The sequence below is a fragment of the Castor canadensis genome, chromosome X, assembly GCF_047511655.1.
Source record: "Castor canadensis chromosome X, mCasCan1.hap1v2, whole genome shotgun sequence".
Lineage (NCBI taxonomy): Eukaryota > Metazoa > Chordata > Mammalia > Rodentia > Castoridae > Castor > Castor canadensis.
In genome coordinates this window covers 140725223-140743434 of record NC_133405.1, presented here as the reverse complement: position 1 = coordinate 140743434, position 18212 = coordinate 140725223, and the positions used below count along the sequence as shown (strand labels likewise).

The window sequence follows — 18212 nt, the reverse complement described above, 5'->3', positions numbered from 1 at the left end:
CAGTTATTTGCTTTAGGTATGCATTTAATATAGAAGTTTCCATTTTTTGTGTACTGTGATCCACTGTTGGACTCAAGGAGCTTTGCAGTGTATGGGCTGAATATGTACTCACTTATTCCAGCCCTTTGCAACCCTCCCCCATTTGTGCCCTAAAGAACAGGAAGCATTAAAGTTTAGGACCTTATGATAAATTTATCAGCAAGTGGGGTAAGTAACCTAGCACTGAGTTCTATCCTAGAGGGGAAGAACTGGAGATCCCTAACAATTTGCATGATGGTCTTAGTGCATTCAGACTTTGCTAGCAGTTAGCTACCCTGTGTAAGGTCAGAGGCTGAAGAAATCAAGTGAACTGAAAGAACTTTTGTCAGTTTTACATGGCAACAAGCATTTTGAGCAGAGAGGAAGCTCTGGAGCCATCTGGAAGCCACAGGATGAACCTCTGTTTCTACAGTCATATCAGGTTATAGGATTTACTCCTTGAAGAAGAGGGGAGCACATAGGGTCCACACCCATTGCACCTTCACTGCCCAAGCCCCGTATTTCTTAAACTCCTCAGTGAGTTCACATCACACAGACTCTCTCCAGGAAGTCTCTTCATACTTCCTAAATTCCTCATTGCAACAAAACCCTGAGCTTGGATAAATGTTATTCCCTTCTGTCTTCTCTTCCTCCTGTATGTATTTACTGCCACACTGTAATATTTAGAAAGCATTTGGATTATGGTTTTGAACAGGCAAATGTTTTCAAATAATCATTATGCAAAATACCTATGGTATGGAGAAGTATAGTACTTTTATAACAAAATATCATTGATAAAGATAATATTTGACACTTCAGATTTATTTTCATATGGCATGTCATGCATCAATTCAATGTAGAAAAAAATAAAACTAAGCAGGTGCACAGTCAAAAGGACCATCTGGGGACACCCAGCCATTTGGAGTAAGAGCTGTGTGGTTTCTGATCTAGCTACAAACTTTCAGTGAATTAAGTAATTAGACAAGTGCTGATCAAGTAAATTTTCTAGGATAATATGGATGATTCTGTTGTGCCATTTGCTACATATACCTATTGAGGACTTGAAATGTACCTAGCATAACTGAAGAACAAATCATTTAATTTCATTATACTTTGATTGAGAAATATGCTGCTGGTTTTTCTTTAATATATAGGATCATGTTGTCTGCAGATAGGGATATTTTGACAGTTTCTTGACCTATTTTTATTCCTTTTATTTCTTCATATTGCCTAAATGCTCTGGGTAGGAATTCCAGGACTATATTGAATAGAAGTGGGAATAGTGGGCACCTATGTCTCATTCCTGATTTTAGGGGATATGGTTTCAATTTTTTTCCATTAACTGATGCTGTCTATAGGTTTGTCATGTATAGCCTTTACAACGTTGAGGTACAGTCGTTGTATTCCTAGTTTTCTTAGAGCTTTTATTATGAAGTGGTGTTGAAGAATTTTTCTGTAACTATTAAGATGATCAGGTGGTTTTTGTCTTTGCTTCTATTAACGTGCTGTATTACATTTATAGATTTGCCTATGTTTAATCATGTCTGGATCCCTGGGATTAAGCGACTTGGTCATAACGAATGATCTTTCTCATGTGTTTTTGTATTCAGTTTATCCTTAATTTATGGAGGATTTTTACATCGATGTTCATTAGGAAGATTGGCTGATAGTTCTCTTTTTTTGGAGGTGTCTTTGTCTGGTGTTTGGATGGGTGTACTACTGACTTCATTAAATGAGGTAGGTAATGATGCTTGTCTTTCTATTTCATGGAACAATTTAAGGTGGGTTCATATTAGTTCCTGTTTAATGGTCTGAGAGAATTCAGCAGAGAATCCAACAGGTCCTGGAATTCTTTTTTGGGGGGAGACTCTTTACTGTTGCTTCAATTTTACTTTGTGTTGTAGATCTATTCAGGTGATTAATATCCTCTTGGTTCAATTTTGGATGGTGATAAGAATCTAGAAGTTTGTCCATTTCTTCAAGATTTTTTCAAATTTATTAGAATAGACGTTCTCAAAATGGTCTCTGATGATTTATTGGATTTAATGGTGTTTGTTGTTATCTCCCCTTCTGCAAAAGGAGAAACAAAACAAAAACAAACAAATTTGTTTTTTTCTCCTCATTTTAGTCAGGTTGGCCAGGAGTCTGTCAATCTTATTTACTTCTTTTAAAGAAACAACTTTTTGTTTCATTGATTCTTTGTACAGTTTTTGTTGTTGTTTCTATTTCATTGATTTCAGATCATATTATTTTTATTTCTCTTCTTCTGCTTGTTTCAGGATATGCTTGTTCTTGTTTTTCCAGGAGTTTGAGATATAGCATTGAGTCATTGATTTGAGATCTTTCTGTACTTTTAATATGTGCACTCATGGCTATAAACTTTTCTTAGGACTGCCTGTGCTGTGTGCCATAGGTTCTGGTAGGTCGTGTTTTCATTTTCATTAGTTTCCAGAAATGTTTTATTTTATTCTTCTGTGTCATCAATGACCCATTGATCATTGAGCAATGTGTTTTTCAGCCTCCAGTTGTTGGCATGTTTTCTACTATTGCTTTTCTTGTTGAGTTCTAGTTTTAATGCATTGTGATCAGCTAGAATGCATGAGATTATTTCTATTTTCTTATATTTGATGAGTCTTACTTTGTGCCCAAAGATATGATCAGTTTTGGAGAAAGTCTCATGAGCTTCTGAGAAGAATGTGTATCAAGCAGAAGTTGGATGAAATGTTCTGTAGACATCAGCTAGGTCCATTTGATCTATAGTGTGATTTGTTAGTCTATTTCTTAATTGATATTTTGTTTGGATGGTCTATCTATTGGTGATAGGGGGTTGTTAAAGTCTCCCACCACCACTGTGTTGGAATCTATATATGTTTTTAGCTCCTTCAGAGTGTGTTTGATGAAATTGAGTGCATTGACATTGGGTGCATATAGGTTGATAATTGTTATTTCCTTTTGGTGTATTTCCCATTTAATTAGTATGGAGTATCCTTCTTTATCTTGTTTGATCAATGTAAGTTTGAATTCTATTTTGTCTGAGACAAGTATTGCTACTCCTGCCTGTTTTGGGGGGGCCATTGGATTGGTATGTCTTCTTCCAGCCCTTCACCCTAAGTCAGTGCTTGTTTCTGTCGATGAGATGGGTCTCCTGTAAGCAACAGATTTCTGGATCTTCCTTTTTAATCCTGTTTACCAAATAGTCTTTTATGGGGGAGTTGAATCCATTAATATTCAGTGTTAGTATTGATAGGTATGTGGTTTTTCCTGTCATTTATTTTTTGTTGTTGTTGAAGGTTTGCTTGTCTGCAGTTGAATCAGTGTTACTCTCTGATTCCTTGTCTGGAACTCTCCTGTGGTTTGCTATTGCATATCCTTTCATGGTTTTGTTTGCTTTCATTTTCTGTATTCAGAATTTCTTGAAGAATCTTTTGTAGTGGTGACTTAGTGGTTATATAGTGTTTTAGTTTCTGCTTATCATGGAAGATTTTTATTGTTCCATCTATTTTGATTGATAGTTTTACTAGGTACAGTATCCTAGGGTTGAAGTTATTTTCATTCTGTGCCCAGAATATCTCACTCCATGCTCTTCTTACTTTTCAGATTTCCATTGAGAAATCTTCTGCAATTTTGATGGGTTTACCTTTATATGTTACTTGTTCTTTCTCTTTTATAGCCTTCAATATTATTTCTTTATTCTCTGTGCTTGTTGTTTTAATGATAATGTGTCATGGGTAGTTCTATTTTGGTCAAGTCCTTGGTGTCCTGGTGGCTTCCTGTACCTGAATGGTCATAGCTTTCTCTAGAATTGGAAAATTTTCTGTTATTATTTTTTTGAATATACTGTGAATTCCTTTTTGTTGCACCTCTTCTCCTTTTTCAATGCCCATGATTCTGAGGTTTGGTCTTTTGATGGAGTCAGAGAGTTCTTGCTTATTCCTTTCACAGTCCTTGTGTTGTTTGAGTAATAGTTCTCCAGCTTTTCCGTTAATTTCCATTTAATCTTCAAGTTCTGAGATTCTCTGTTCTGCTCTTGTTCTAGTCTGCTGGAGTGGCCTTCCATTGTGTTTTGTAATTTTGCTTCATTCTTTTTTCTGAGATTTTCCATGTCATGCGACACTTCCTCTTTAATATTGTCTATTTTGTCTTTAATTTGATTACTTCTCTGTTTATAGTGTTTGCTGTTTCTCTTTGGTGTTTACTTAGGGCTCCTAAAATTTCATATAGTTCCTCCTGTGTCTTCTCATATTCTTTATTTTGGTTATCTTTGAATTTCTTGAGTTACTAGACATGTGGGCTTCTTTGGGTTTCTTGGCATAGTTTATCTTTATTTTCTTGGATTCTGTAACTGGGTGTCAGCTTTTCATTTCCCTCTGAATGCTGTATTAAATTATTTTTGGGGGTAGATAGGTTTCCATCTCCTTCTTCCTATCACTTCCTTTGGTAATGTGTAACTATGTTCTTGATAGGCTATAGGTGGTTTCAGCCACCTGTTTTCTTTCACTTGGGTTAATTTTGTTTTGTGGTGTGTTGGGTTTTAGGTTAGTGTATGTATGCTGTTTCTGTCCCTGGTCTGTTTGCAATTTAGTATTAGCTATCTCACAATAGTAACACTAACAAAACAAAGAATGAAAAAAAGAAGAAAACCAAAGAAATCAACAGGAGAGTCGACAAACAAACAGGGAACAAAACAAACAAATGATCAAACAAACACATAAAAAATTCCAGGTTCAAGAAAAAAAGAATTTCAGTCTTAGTAATTCTGGAGTTACTCCTTCAACATCCAGTTCTGGTGTTGGTATTTAAACAGAAGGTCTCTTTAGTCTTGCCAGGTGGTTGGGGAGACTCACCAGTTTTTTTTTTTCCTGTCTTTCAGTGGCAGCTTCTTAGTCAGCTGCTCCTTCAGTAGGGTGTGTCTTTTCCTCAGGTTCTGGAGATCAGCTCTATAGTCCAGAAGCCATCCTGCTTCGGATTTGGGTTTTTTCTGTGTTGGCTTGTTGGAGGTTTGTTTCTTTGCTTCACTCCTTTTCTCAGGGGCGAGTCAGAGATCTGTCAGCTGGCTCCCAGCTGTCAACATGTTATTATGGTTTGGTCACTCTTTTTCAATTTTTCAATGTCATTTGACTTTGGATGTTGCTCACTGGCTAAAGAGATGAGCTTTGTTGACCTCTATTTGTCCTGTTTTAAGTAGCAGCTTATCACCCACCTGCTGTTGTCCCAGCTACCATTCCAGTCTTTGTTCACTGAAAGTTCGTGTGGAGATCAGCTCCTTACCACTCCCCCTTTCTCCAATGTGCACAGCACCCTGCCCCCTCTGCTGCATATTCCTTCTCAGTTCCTTGTTTATTATTCAGTTTTTATTTATTTATTTTTTTTTGTGGGACAGTGGAGTCAGTCTGTCCAGGGGAGCTATGCTGGTTTATCCCAGGGGTGGTTGTGTGAATACCATGTGACACTTATTTGCTCCCCTGTTGGTCTGCTGGATGTCTCCCAAGGCAGGTTTGGAACCACTGTTTGGTGGCACAGGAGCCCTCCTGTTTTCTCAGTCTAATGTGGCACAGAGAAACTTTGCATGGGCTGGGGGTTCAGGGTGTCATTGTTTTGATTCTTCTTGGTGCTTTTTTTCCTGCCAAGTGTGCTCCATCATCTCAGCAATATATTTGATTTATGGAGCTCATGCTGTCTGCTTCTGCACTACAGTTTGTTTTTAAGATGAGATTTCCCTCACATTTCACGGACTCATCTTGAATTTGCAGTCCTACTGTGTTTGACTCCAGAGTAGCTGTGATTAAATGAATTACCACCACATTCCACAAAAAGTTGTCAAGTGTAAAAAAAATGTGTTGAATTTTTTAGTTGGAAAGAATTTGTTGCAGTTTTTTCAACTCAAGGCACCTTAGGATTTTCATACTTCAAAAAGTTCAGTTGGGCAGTGAAAAACAATTTTGCAGTAGAGACAAGCATTCTTGTGTTTACATTTTCTGTGTAATATGTGCAAAGGTGATGATTTATTGCACTTAACAAGGAAGGAAGGATAGACACCACAGTTGGGGGTGCTTGGTGGAGAAGGTAGGGATGTGCTCGATTCAGTTCCAGCAGCCATGGAATACCAGGAAAGTGAAATAAGTGCAGCTATTTTCTTTGAGCTTTGTCCTTAGAAGCTTCTCCTGTTGGGAAGACATTCATATACTCATTAAATCAGTGGAATAAATATTGAAAACAATGTGTTTCAAAACACTTGTTGATAGATCACACACATGTAAACTAAATTATATTACAAACTGCCATATTTCTTCATCTTTTCTGAACATTTCAGTTTAACAAAAACACATAGAGTTCCAATTTCTCCAAATGATAATTTTTAACTTGAAACTATCCTATGGAGAAAATTGGTGAGGTTATTTTCCTAAAACTATATGTAGAGTATCACTTTATGCCACACTTTTTCACTTTGGAATTCAAAGGTGATGTGATGACACAAAGATGGAAAACTCATAGCATTTTCTTTGAACAAATACACTAAAGTCATTTACAAAATTCCATTAGCCACCTGTTATATAAGTCTGTGTTCCCATTGTCCAGATGAGGGACCAAAAACTATCCTTGAATGTGTAAGTGCAAAGAAAACATATTCAAAGAAATGAACTTAGTTGTTCTTCATGTTACAAATGTTAATATAAAGACAATGGTGCTGAGCAAAGGGAATTGTGAAAGGTAAAAGGTAAAATTTCAAGCTCCAGTTTGGGTTGGAGGTGGAAAAGGGAGATGTTCCAAGTGTTTGATAAGCAGTAAAGGATGCTCATTTTTAGGGGCACAGGATACACTATATATTATATGTAAATCAACACGAGAAATGGGTTTTTTGTTGGCTCACCTCACTTGAACTCTGACAGCCAGCTTCATTTACTTTAATGTAAGATGTGGCAAAGGGACATTCATTGGGGAATTGTAGATTCTGGACCTCAGACTCCTAAACTGAAGCTTTGTCCTGCTCCCAACCCTGAAAACAGAATACTGATTTCCTTCCCTATGCCAGCTACTGCACACTGTAAGAGCCTCCTTTGCATAGATCTTTTTAAAAGACCTCTAGCTAGTGGTGTCAAAAAGGACAAATTACGGAAATCACTAGATGAATATAAAATAATTGTTTATACTCAACAATTATTTAATAATATTTAAAATAATCTTTGTCTGTAAGTGACATTGCAACTCAGACATGAAGCAGGGATTTATGTTTCAGTTCACCTTGGGGTAGACCAGACACTGAATCTTAATTTGCTGAAAAAGTTGCGAACCCACACACTTTGGTTGCCTGAGCATGCAACTTTGAGCCCAAGTAGCCCACATCACATGTCATCAGATGGATCATCCACCATGTTACCCTGGGGTTCCCACTTTTCCACTGGTAAGACAGAGATAGGTAGAGCTAAGGGAAGCAAAGGTGGTAGCACCTTAGCATGAAGGTTAGCAAGTGTTGCCTCTCTAATAGCCCAACACTTGTACAATTGGGTATCCCCAGGCCAAACAATGCTTCTCTTGTCATGGGCATGCACTACTCAGGTCAGTGCTCCATACAGGCTCTGCAGGCACTCACTACAACTCATTTTTTAAAGTTAACAAAAATAAGGGAATGGATTTTTAAATGTACCCATTAGGGGATATATTACCTTCAAATAGGTAATTATGTCAAAATAGAGGATTGCCTTAGTTTGGAAATTAATTTATTTCTACTGTAACATGACAGTACATATTAAAGGCTCTAGACATTGAATCAAAAACATTTTTTGGACACTATTTTCATTGTACAATATTTAAAAATGTGTTTGTTTATATTTATTACTGGAATGTAGAAATCACTTTCATTATGTATATACTACACAATTTTGCTGAGAACAAGTTCATTGTCTTTAGGAGTATGTTACTTCCTTTTAAACTTTTGAGTAATTATCTCATTTGTATGTTTTTATTCATCTAGAGCTATTTTTGCAGTATAATATAAAATATGCATCTTTATATTATAATTCGTTACCAATAAACTTCTGGATTAAATTACAATGTTGTTGGTGAACACTCTTACAACCATTGTGGCACATGTGGATGAAAAATTTTTAAATAAATGTACACAAATATCAGTTTATGATGATATCTGAATGCTGTGGATGAAATGAGGACTAGATGACCCGAAATTCCAGAGAAGTGATATGCCTCTGTAGGTGAGCTGATATTCTCCTGTCATTTTTGATCCCTCTGGAAATTAGACAAATTTAAAGTTCACAGAGATTCTGACATGTCAAGAGAGAGTGACTCTTGTGGTGAAAAAGAATCCAGCAAAGCTTTGATAGTTGCTAGAGCTGCCTTTGCAGACTGCACACAAGCAGAGTCCTTAAAAGCAAGATGGGTGGTACCTTAGGGTAATTGTTGAGGTCTACGTTGTGAAATCAGATTGAGTGACTAACTAAAAATGTAGAGCAAAAGATTAAACATTTATTTCTCACACTCCTAAGGTTTTGAATTCTGGGCCTGTGCTTTGAGCCACTCCACCAGCCCTTTTTGTGATGGGGTTTTTCAAACTAGGGTCTGGAGAACCATTTGCCTGGGCTGGCTTCAAACCATGATGCTCCTAATCTCTACCTCCTGTGTAGGTAAGATTATAGGTCACTGGGGCCCAGCAACCTTCAGTATCCTTATGTGTTTCCCCCATAATGTTGTATTTATTGTCCCTTATATGTGTCTAAGACACTGTCTTTGAGTTCCTACTGCATCTCATCTTGATTTTCCCAGATTTTCCTTCTGGTCCTCTTTATCTTAGCTACATAGTCTCTGCTGAACGACCATTCTCTCTCAAGTCACGCCTATGTATATGTAGGAGGTAGAATCGACTTTCAGAAACAGTTGTGTTCTATTAGATACATTAACCATGTATAATACAATCTAGCATGAATTTAGAGAAGAAACTTACTAAGTATAGAGTTACTACAAACCTAAATTACTGAATGATGCACTAGTTTCATAGAGTTTGCAGTTGTATCAGGGCATGATATTGAAATACAGGCAGTAGGCCCTTCATCCTTGTGATTCTTTTTATATATTTCTTTTCTTTTAATTTTTTGTTATTTATTCACTTTTTTTATTGCTGTACTGGGAGATACATAGTGACATTTACAAAAGTTCTTACCATATTTCATAGTTGAATTCACCTGCTCCATCATTGCTCCTTATCTCTACTAACACCATTCTTGGAACAGTTTCAACAGGTCCCATATTTCCATTTTCATACAAGAGTAAATAATATTGTCATCATATTCACCCTCTTACCACATTTCCTTATATCTGCCCCCTTCTACTTGTGTAAACACTCAGAAAGGACCTTTTTAACCTCCCTGTTTTTTGTTTTTGAAAAAAGACATTTTGGGGTTCATTTAAAATAGCTATACAGAAAATTTCTATGTACATATGTGTTATAACACTAACTGGCTCATCCCTTCTCTTTTTCCTTTCTATTTTAATCCCCTTCTTATGATAATTTCAAAAGGTTTAAAAATTATTTTTGTTGGAACTTGTTTATTTAGTATTTTTCATTTTTATTATTGTTGTATTGGGAGATAAATTATGACATTTATCAAATTTCTTAAATATGTCATAGTTGAATTCACCCTCTCCATCATTCCCCTTTATCTGCTCTACCATTATTCCTGGAACAGTTTTAACTTTATTTTTTCTCCATTTTCATAGTTGAGTACATAATATTTTCACCATATTCAATCTCTTACACCCTTTCCTTAAATACTCACCCTCCCACTGGTGCCAACCCCCAGACAGGAACTGTTTTATTTTCCATTTCTAGTTTTTTGAAACAAGATATTTTTGTTTGTTTAAGACGGTTGTGCTGGGAGTTTAATTGTGGCATTTCCACCATGTATGTCTGAGTTATAACCTGAATTGGTCCATTCCTTCTGTTTTCCTCCCTTCTACCTTATTCCTCTCATATGGTGATTTCAACAGGTTTAAAAATCTGTATTCATTCTTGTGTAGTAATACATCAAATATATTCAGCTGCTTAACTTCCTTTACACTTCAGTTCCCATTACTGACCTCCCCTTTGGTAAACCTCTTTATCATAATATTGCTTGTATTTGTATTGGGGCTTTGTTTCACATATGAAAAAAAACACGTGGCCTTTGGCTTTCTGAACCTGACAAACATTGGTAAAGATGATGTTCTCCAGTTTCATTCATTTACCTGCTACTGACAAAATTTCATTCTTTCTTATGACTGAATAAAATTCCATTTAAAAAAAATACTGTATTTTCTTAACCTATTCATCAATTTTGAGGCATCTTGGCCATTTATATAGCTATTATCAATAATGTTACACTAAATACTATTGTAACTTGACTTACATTACTTCAGGTATGTTTATTGTAACCACATAATGTCGGGTATATCCTTAGGACAGGTATTGATGAAATATGGCAGTTATATGTTTAGTTTTTTAAGGCACCCTCATACTATTTTTCATAGTGGTTGTACAAATTTACCTTCCCACCAACAGTGTATGAGGTTCATTTTCCCCTACTTTCTCTCCAAAACTTTTTTTTCTTGTGTTCTTTATAAGTGCCATTCTAACAGGAGTCATGCAGAATCTTATCATTGTTTTGATTAGAATTTTCTTTATAGCCAGGAATGTTGAGCACTTCATCATGTGTTCTTTAGCCATTTGGACTTCCTTATTTGAAAAAAACTTTGTTAGGCTCATTTGCCCAATTTTTCTTCACTGTAATATAGTAATATATTCTGATTATTAATCTGTCAGATACAAAGCTGACAATGATTTTCTACCATTCTGTGGGCTGATTCTTTTCTTGGTGACCATTTACTTCATTGTACAGTAGCTTTTTAGTTTCATGTAGTCCCTCTGTGATTCTTCCCAATAAATTCATCTCAGTTTCCACGTGGCTGAAACTGAACTCCAACTCTAACAGCCTCCCCAATCCAAAATGTGAGCTACAGGATAGATGTTTTACCAATAGTTGACCTCTCCCATGTGACCTTCATGATTTCATTTGCTATTCTTGGCCAACATACCTCAGATTTTTTTCTGGAAGGAAAATCCACTTGTGTTCTTTTATCCATTCAAGTTACATTAGTTAAAGTGTTACAATACTCTATAATTTTGAAAGGATGATTCCTTATTTTTGAAATCCAACTTGGAATTCAGAAAAGATGCATTTCATTTTGACATGTTATGACTAAGAACATTCATAGCCTTTTTGACACAAGATCTTTGCTTGGTGTACAATGACAAAGCCAATACAGAAATTCGAAAACCAAAAGTACACATAGATAAATCAGCTGCTTCTCAGAGCATAGTAGTATACAGTGCTACACCTCTTCCACATTGAGGAAGGATAAATGATAAGAAAAAGTGGAAATGAGAAGGGTGTGGAGGCTAGGGAATCACTATCTTAATAACTACAAACATTGTTCTGTTGGGTGTGTGTACTAGCAATGGATAAAGCAAAATCTGAAAATAAATCAACACTAAATTAACCAAATATTAAAAAGAAAATGTATTTCTTTTCATTCCTGTGTGTCACCCTTGATCTCAATTATATATTTCTGTTATAATGAAGTTAATCATTGTATGTTCATAAAGTAGGGGGAATGAGGATGAGTACTCCCTTATTCATGCCTGGCTGTTCTGAAGGCATTCGGAGCTTCTCCATTTGAGTGTTGTCTATGGTATTCAAGAATGTAGGAGCTGCAGGTCATCCCTGAGATAGAGTAAACATTCTCCTGGTTCAGAGGTCTCAGCCTATTCTCTTTCTCATATACAAACTCAGAAAAACGTCTGTGGCATATACTAGACAAAAACTCATAAAGGCAGTTGGGCCACATGAAGCAAGGAGGGTTTTTTTGAGGCTGTTTTACTGTGGATGGAACATGTGAATTTTGCATACAATAATAAACTCCAACATCTTCAGCATCCAGCCTACTGATTTTCATTGTTAAGTCTGTCCCTGATCCACTGCCACTGAACTTGTCTGGGGCCCCAGAAAACCCTTAGAAGCCAAATATATCAGTAGCTGTGGAGACTGGCCCGAATTCTGTTGGTATCAAGAAAATTGGTCATTCCATTACTATGCAGGAGGCTCTTACTAGACACTCAGGGGATGGATACTGGCTCTCCAGAGGTGATGGGCAAGGATAGTGGAGTCTGCATCAACACAACATCCCTTCTGGAACCTGAAATCATAATAAGACGGAAATGCAAGTATGTACATTTTTATGTTTTTTTTCTTTTGTTGTTTACTTCTTTTTAATATTTTTATGCCCCTAGTGCATGTTCTAAGAATAAGCATAAAGATATTTGAAGAGCATAAAAAGGACTGATGATTTCTCATACATAATCCCTCAACATCAGTGTTAGTCTTTTTCATTTTTCTGGAATCTTCATCATCATTGTAAATGAAAACTTAACATGCCCATGCTAGGAGAAAAGAATTGCACATCTCACACATGGATAGAACACACATGGTAAGCAGGGAGTCATAGATCTCTTTCTCCTACCCTATCTCCCTACTCTCCCTCTGTCCTTACCAGGGATCCAGACCATCAGAAGTTCCAGGAGCAGATCAAGGCACCTCATTTTCAGAAGTTGAACTGAGTAGTCCTAGTCAATTAAGACAAGATCACAGCAGGACATTTATCTCAGACTTAAAAAGGAACTGTCCTCCTTTAGGAACAATATGTCAATTTTCTAGTGGCTGCATCAGTGTGAGAAAAGCCAAGGGAGAGTAAGGCCCTCTCTTGCAATTCAAGTGATGGGAAATGTCTTCTGTGTTTAGAGGAAAACTGATGCAGAACATGCAGCAATGAAGAGAAGGACCATACTGTGAAAGTCTGTATCTGTGGGGAAGGCACAATCCACATGACCCCATCCCCTAATTAGGCCCAACAAAAAGGAGGTGTTTAACCAGGTCAATCTTAGGGAGAGGAAAGGCCACCCTGTTTGGTTCTCTCCTAGTTAGTCTAGAGAAGGAACCAGTGCCCACTCCCACTATTAATAATACCTAAGGGCTTTATCTAATAACTACATGGACTTGAGCTAATTGAAGAGTAGTCTGTTAATTTTTGTTACCAGAATAACTCTTTAGGATTATTAGCACCAGGTGTTAGAAATGATTTTCCTTGGTAACTAATGTGCTCCTTAAGAATATTCAAGTCTTTCACTTACAGATAGAGTTCTAACAGAGAAAAGTATAGACTTTTTATATCTTAGAGTGTGAATATGAAATTCTGTGTGTAAGGATTGTTCAATCTGGTAAATATCCTGTCATTATCATACTCCCTCATTATATTATATGCCAGATTAATCAAAGTATTTCTTAAGAATTCTTTCCTCCACTCTTCAGGAGGCTGAGGCAGGAGGATCGCTATTTCAAGGTCGTCATGTCCTATATAGGGGATCTTGTTTGAAACCAAAACAAAACAAATAAAATGAAGATTCCATATGGACATTGCAAAAGAATGAATATGAAATGATTTTATTTGTTTATGTTGTTTCTGTGCTCTGTTTAGAGAGATTCTCTGTACATCTGTTCTTTGCCTTCATGTAGAGCCTGGTCCTGTCATGGATTTTAGCTTCTTTTTTGCTCTGTGTGAGATCCCCAGTCTCTCTCTTGGTTGGTTTGTAGGGTAACCACAGCTAGGAGTTCACAGTTCAGAATAGAGTGCACACATTAGAACATGAAGAAATGGAGCCACTGTTTCAATGTGTTAGTCTTTGACTGAGATTTTCTAGGATGTTCATCAAAATTGGTGCTAAGAAACAGTGTACTGGGTCAAATCTTCCTTGAAGGATTAATTTCAGTATTCAATCACCAAGAGCTCTTTTAGTATAAGTTTCTGTTGGTTTTGCCACCAAGTATATGGTACATTGTTATGGCAGCCCCAAGAAAATAATACCCACATTATTCACTGTGGAGTGGAACCTCAAGTTGTGGGAAGAAGAGATGCAGTGAGAATCCTGTCATGGTAATTTCTATTAAAATAGGTTCTTTTTTTATTAGGATATATTCATTTTACAAGAGAGTTTCCTTGGGACAATTTCAAAAATCTTCATTGTACATTGGTTAGATCACCCCCACCCTTTGCTCCCTTCGATCTTGTTCCTGCCCCATTCAAAGCATTTACAAGAAGTTTCATCAGTCTATTTCCTACATGTATATGAAGCACATCAACCATACTCCCTCACCTTAATCGTCTGCATTCAGCCTCCTAGTCCCATAAGTACTCCTCCATACACTGTGCCTTTTATACTGTTCTGTTTTAGTTAATAATTCCAACATCAATTTTTAAAGGGGTTTCTTTATGTATCCCCACTGTAAGTATGCTTTATTTTAACTAGTTAAACCCTTGCTATAATCCTCCCATAGCCCTCCTCCCAACTGCCATTATTCAACAGCTTTCAATACATATCATTATTACCTCCACTGCACATACATATCTCTGTATTGTTGACTATCATTCTCTTTTCTTTTCTCACCTCCACTCAGTTCCATATAGTAATTCCACTATTAAAAACATGTTATACATAAAAGTTTGTATATGATAATATTTGTTTTTGTGTATATTTTTATATTTTTGATGTAGGTTTCACATATGAAAGAAAACAGGCAGTCTTTGTCTTTCTGAGCCTGGTTTACTTCACATAACAAAATGTTCTCCATTTGCATCTATTTATTTTCAAACCACCTTATGTTACTAATTGCTGAACAAAATTTCTTTATATATATGTATAACACACCACAACTTCTTCTTAACTGATTCATCAGTTGTGTAGTGAGGGAGATGATATGGTTGATGTGATCTAACCAATGTTTGATAAGTCTAGCATTGGACTTTTTGCTAACAGTTACTTTGGGTATTTGATGGCTTTTCTGTTTCCATATGAACTTTAGAATTGATTTTTCTATCTCTGTAAAGGATGTCATTGTAATTTTGATAGAGATTGCCTTGAATGTATTGATTGATTTTGTTGGTATAGCCATTTTCCCAACGTTGATTCTGAGTCATGAGCATGGGATACCTTTCTATCTTATGATGCCTTCTTTGGTTTTTTGGATTCTCTCTTCTGTGATTTATAGTGTTCAGTGGAAAGGTCTTCGGTTTTCTTCATCAAATTTATTCCTAGGTATTTTAATTTTGAAATATTATAAATAGGATTATTTCCCTAATTTCTTTTCAGTCTGCTCATAGTTGGTATACAAAAAGGCTACTGATTTCTGTATAATGACCTTGTATCCTGCTAGTTTGCAAGAAGCTCTTATGATTTCTAATCGTTTTTGTGGACTTTTTGGGTCTTTTGGGGAATAGGATCATATCATCTGCAAATAGGGATTGTTTGATATATTCCTTCTGTATTTGGATCCCTTTTTTCTTCCTCTTGTCTTCTTATTTTGGATAGGAATTCCAAGACTGTATTTAATTAGAGTGGGGGAAGAGTATATACTTATCTCGTTACTGACTTTAGAAGGATTGGTTTCATATAGTCTGTAGTGTAGTGGTGGCTCTGTGTTTGTGATACATAACCTTTAGTTTGGCTGAGGAATATTCCTCTATTCCTAATTTCCTTAGTGCTTTTATCATGAAAAGGCACTAACTTTTTTCAAGGGCTTTTTCTACATCTATTGAGGTGATATGTAATTTTTCTCTTTGCTTCTGTTTCTATGCTATATTACAGATATAGATATGCATATGTTGAACCATCTCTGCATCCTTGAGATGAGGAGATGACCACTGACTTAGTCATGGTATGCGATTTTTTAAATGTGTTTTTGAATTCAGTTTGCCAGTATTTTGTTGAGAATTTTTGAATCTATATTCATTAAGGTATGTGTTGTAAATCTCTTGCCTTCTTGAATTTTTGTTATGTTTTGGAATGAGTGTAATACTGGCTGCACTGAATGAGTTTGGTATTGTTCCTTCCCTTTCTATTTCCTGAAGAATTGTGAGGACTGTTGGTTTTAGTTCTTATTTAAAGATCTGGTAGAATTCAGCTGTGAGTCTATAAGGTTCTGGGCTCTTTTTGTTGAGAGATTCTATTACTGCTTCAATCTCATTGCTTGTTATATATGTATTTATGTGGTCTATATTTCCTTTGTTTAAATTTAAATACATCTATAAACTTATCCATTTCTTCATGATCTTCCAGTTTACTTGAATATAAGTTTTCAAAGTATGCCCTAATGATCCTCTGAATTTCACTAGTATTTGTTGGATTGTATTGATTGGGTCTTTTTGCTCCTCTGTCTTGTCACATGTGCTGAGTTTGTCATCTTATAATCTTTTAGAAGACACAACTTTTTGTTTCATTGATTCTTTGTATAGTATTTTTGGTGTTGATCTCGTTAACCTTGACCTTGCTCTTCATTATTTCTGTCTGCTAGTTTTGGATTTGGGTTGTTCCTGTTTTTGTAGAAACTGAGGAGTTTAATTATGTTCTTTACTTGAGATGTCTGTGTTTTTTTTTTAAATGTAGGCCCTGATAGCTTTAAACTTTCCCCTTAACAGACCTTTGCTTTGTCCCACAAGTTCTGATAGGTTGCAGTTTCATTTTCATTAGATTCTAGGAACTTTTTTCCTTTTTCATTGTTTTGATGACTCACTAGTCATTCAACAATGTATTGTTCAGTCTTCAGTTGTTTGAATATTTTCTATCATTTCCTTTTTTATTGAGTTCTAGTTTTATATAATTGTGATCTGATAGGATATAGGGGAATATTTTGACTTTCTTATATTGTGTTCTAGAATGTGATCTATTCTGGGAAAAGTTCCATTAGCTACTGAGAAGAATGTGTATTACATGATGACTGGATGAAATTCTCTGTGGATATCTATTATGTCCATTTGATCTAAGATGTCTAGTAATTCTGATGCTTCTTTGTTGATCTTTTGTCTGGACGACCTGGATAGTGGTGACAATAGGGTATTGAGGTCTCCCATTATCACTGTGGTGGGGTCTATATCTGTGCTTTTACATCCATTACTTTTTTTTAATTAGTGTAGTTGGCTACAACCATGTTTGGCACAAATATTCTAAAAATTATTTCCTCTTGGTGAATTGTTCCTTTTGTTATTATGAAGTATCATTCATTGTCTCTTCTCACTGACTTGAATCTGAAGTCCACTTTGTCAGATATAAGTATAGCTACTGTTGCCTGTTTTAGGGGTCCATTTTCTTGGAAAATCTTTTTCCACCCTTTCACCTTAAGCTACTGTCTGTTTTTCACAGTGAGATGTATTGCTTGTAAGCAACAGATGGTTACATTTTGGTTTTTAATCCAATTGCTGTTCTATGCCTTTTTGTTGGTGAATTGAGGTCATTAATAGTCAATGTTAGTACGGAGAGAGGTGTGTGGTGCTTTTGATAATTTTCATTTCACTGATGCTTACCTATTGCACAGTCTGCTTGGTTTAAAGGAGTTTTCTTTCCTCCTTGAAATTTCCTGGCTGACTCAAATTTCTTCTTCTGTGTATAGGGGAACTTTATGCATTTTCTGTAGTGCTGGCTTGGTGGTCATGAAATCATCTACTTTCTACAAGTTGTGGAAGGTTTACATTTCTCCTCCAATTAGGCTAGTCTAGGTTGACAGTTAAATATATCTTTCCATGTCCTTCTTATGTTTAGAGTTTGTGTTGAAGTCTTTTGATATTCTTAAGGATTTGCCTTTATACGTAACTTGTCTTTTCTCTTTTGCTGCTTTCAGTAATTTTTCTTTTTTCTGTATATTGAATGATTGGATTATGATATGTCTGAGGGTGTTTCTTTTCTAGTCCTGATGGTTTGGTAATCTGTAAGCTTCTTGTATCTGGATTTCCCTCCCTTTCAAGGTTAGGGAAGTTTTCAGCTATTATGTTATTGATTAAGTTATTTATGCCTTTAGTTTGTATCACTTCTCCTTCTATACCCATGACTCATAGATTTGGTCTTTTGATCATGTCTCAGATGTCTTGCATGTTACATTCTTATTTTCTTAACATTCTTTCGTGGTCATTTTTTATTTAATTTCTGTGTTTTATCTTTTGAGTTTTTTTATTTGGGATTTTGAGCTGTTCTTTTCAAATTGGTTGTTTTCCAGGACTTCTATATCTTTATTAATTTCTTCTTTCATATTCTGCAAGTTCTCCTTAATTTC

At 35.9% G+C, this 18212-nt stretch overlaps 1 protein-coding gene across 6 annotated transcripts in view; it reads left to right on the top strand.

Annotated features, from left to right (window-relative positions):
* The first annotated feature begins 1653 nt into the window (after positions 1-1653).
* LOC141419808 (eukaryotic translation initiation factor 1A, Y-chromosomal-like) overlaps positions 1654-18212 on the top strand; it is a 39501-nt gene continuing 22942 nt past the window's right edge. For 2 of the 6 annotated variants that reach the window (XM_074063542.1, XM_074063546.1), the window contains exon 1: positions 11939-12286. The gene's annotated coding sequence lies outside the window, so the exon portion shown is untranslated. Of the gene's footprint in view, positions 1756-8225; positions 8655-11938; positions 12287-18212 lie in introns of those variants that run through there. The other 4 variants (XM_074063543.1, XM_074063544.1, XM_074063545.1 and 1 more) reach the window with 4 other exon arrangements.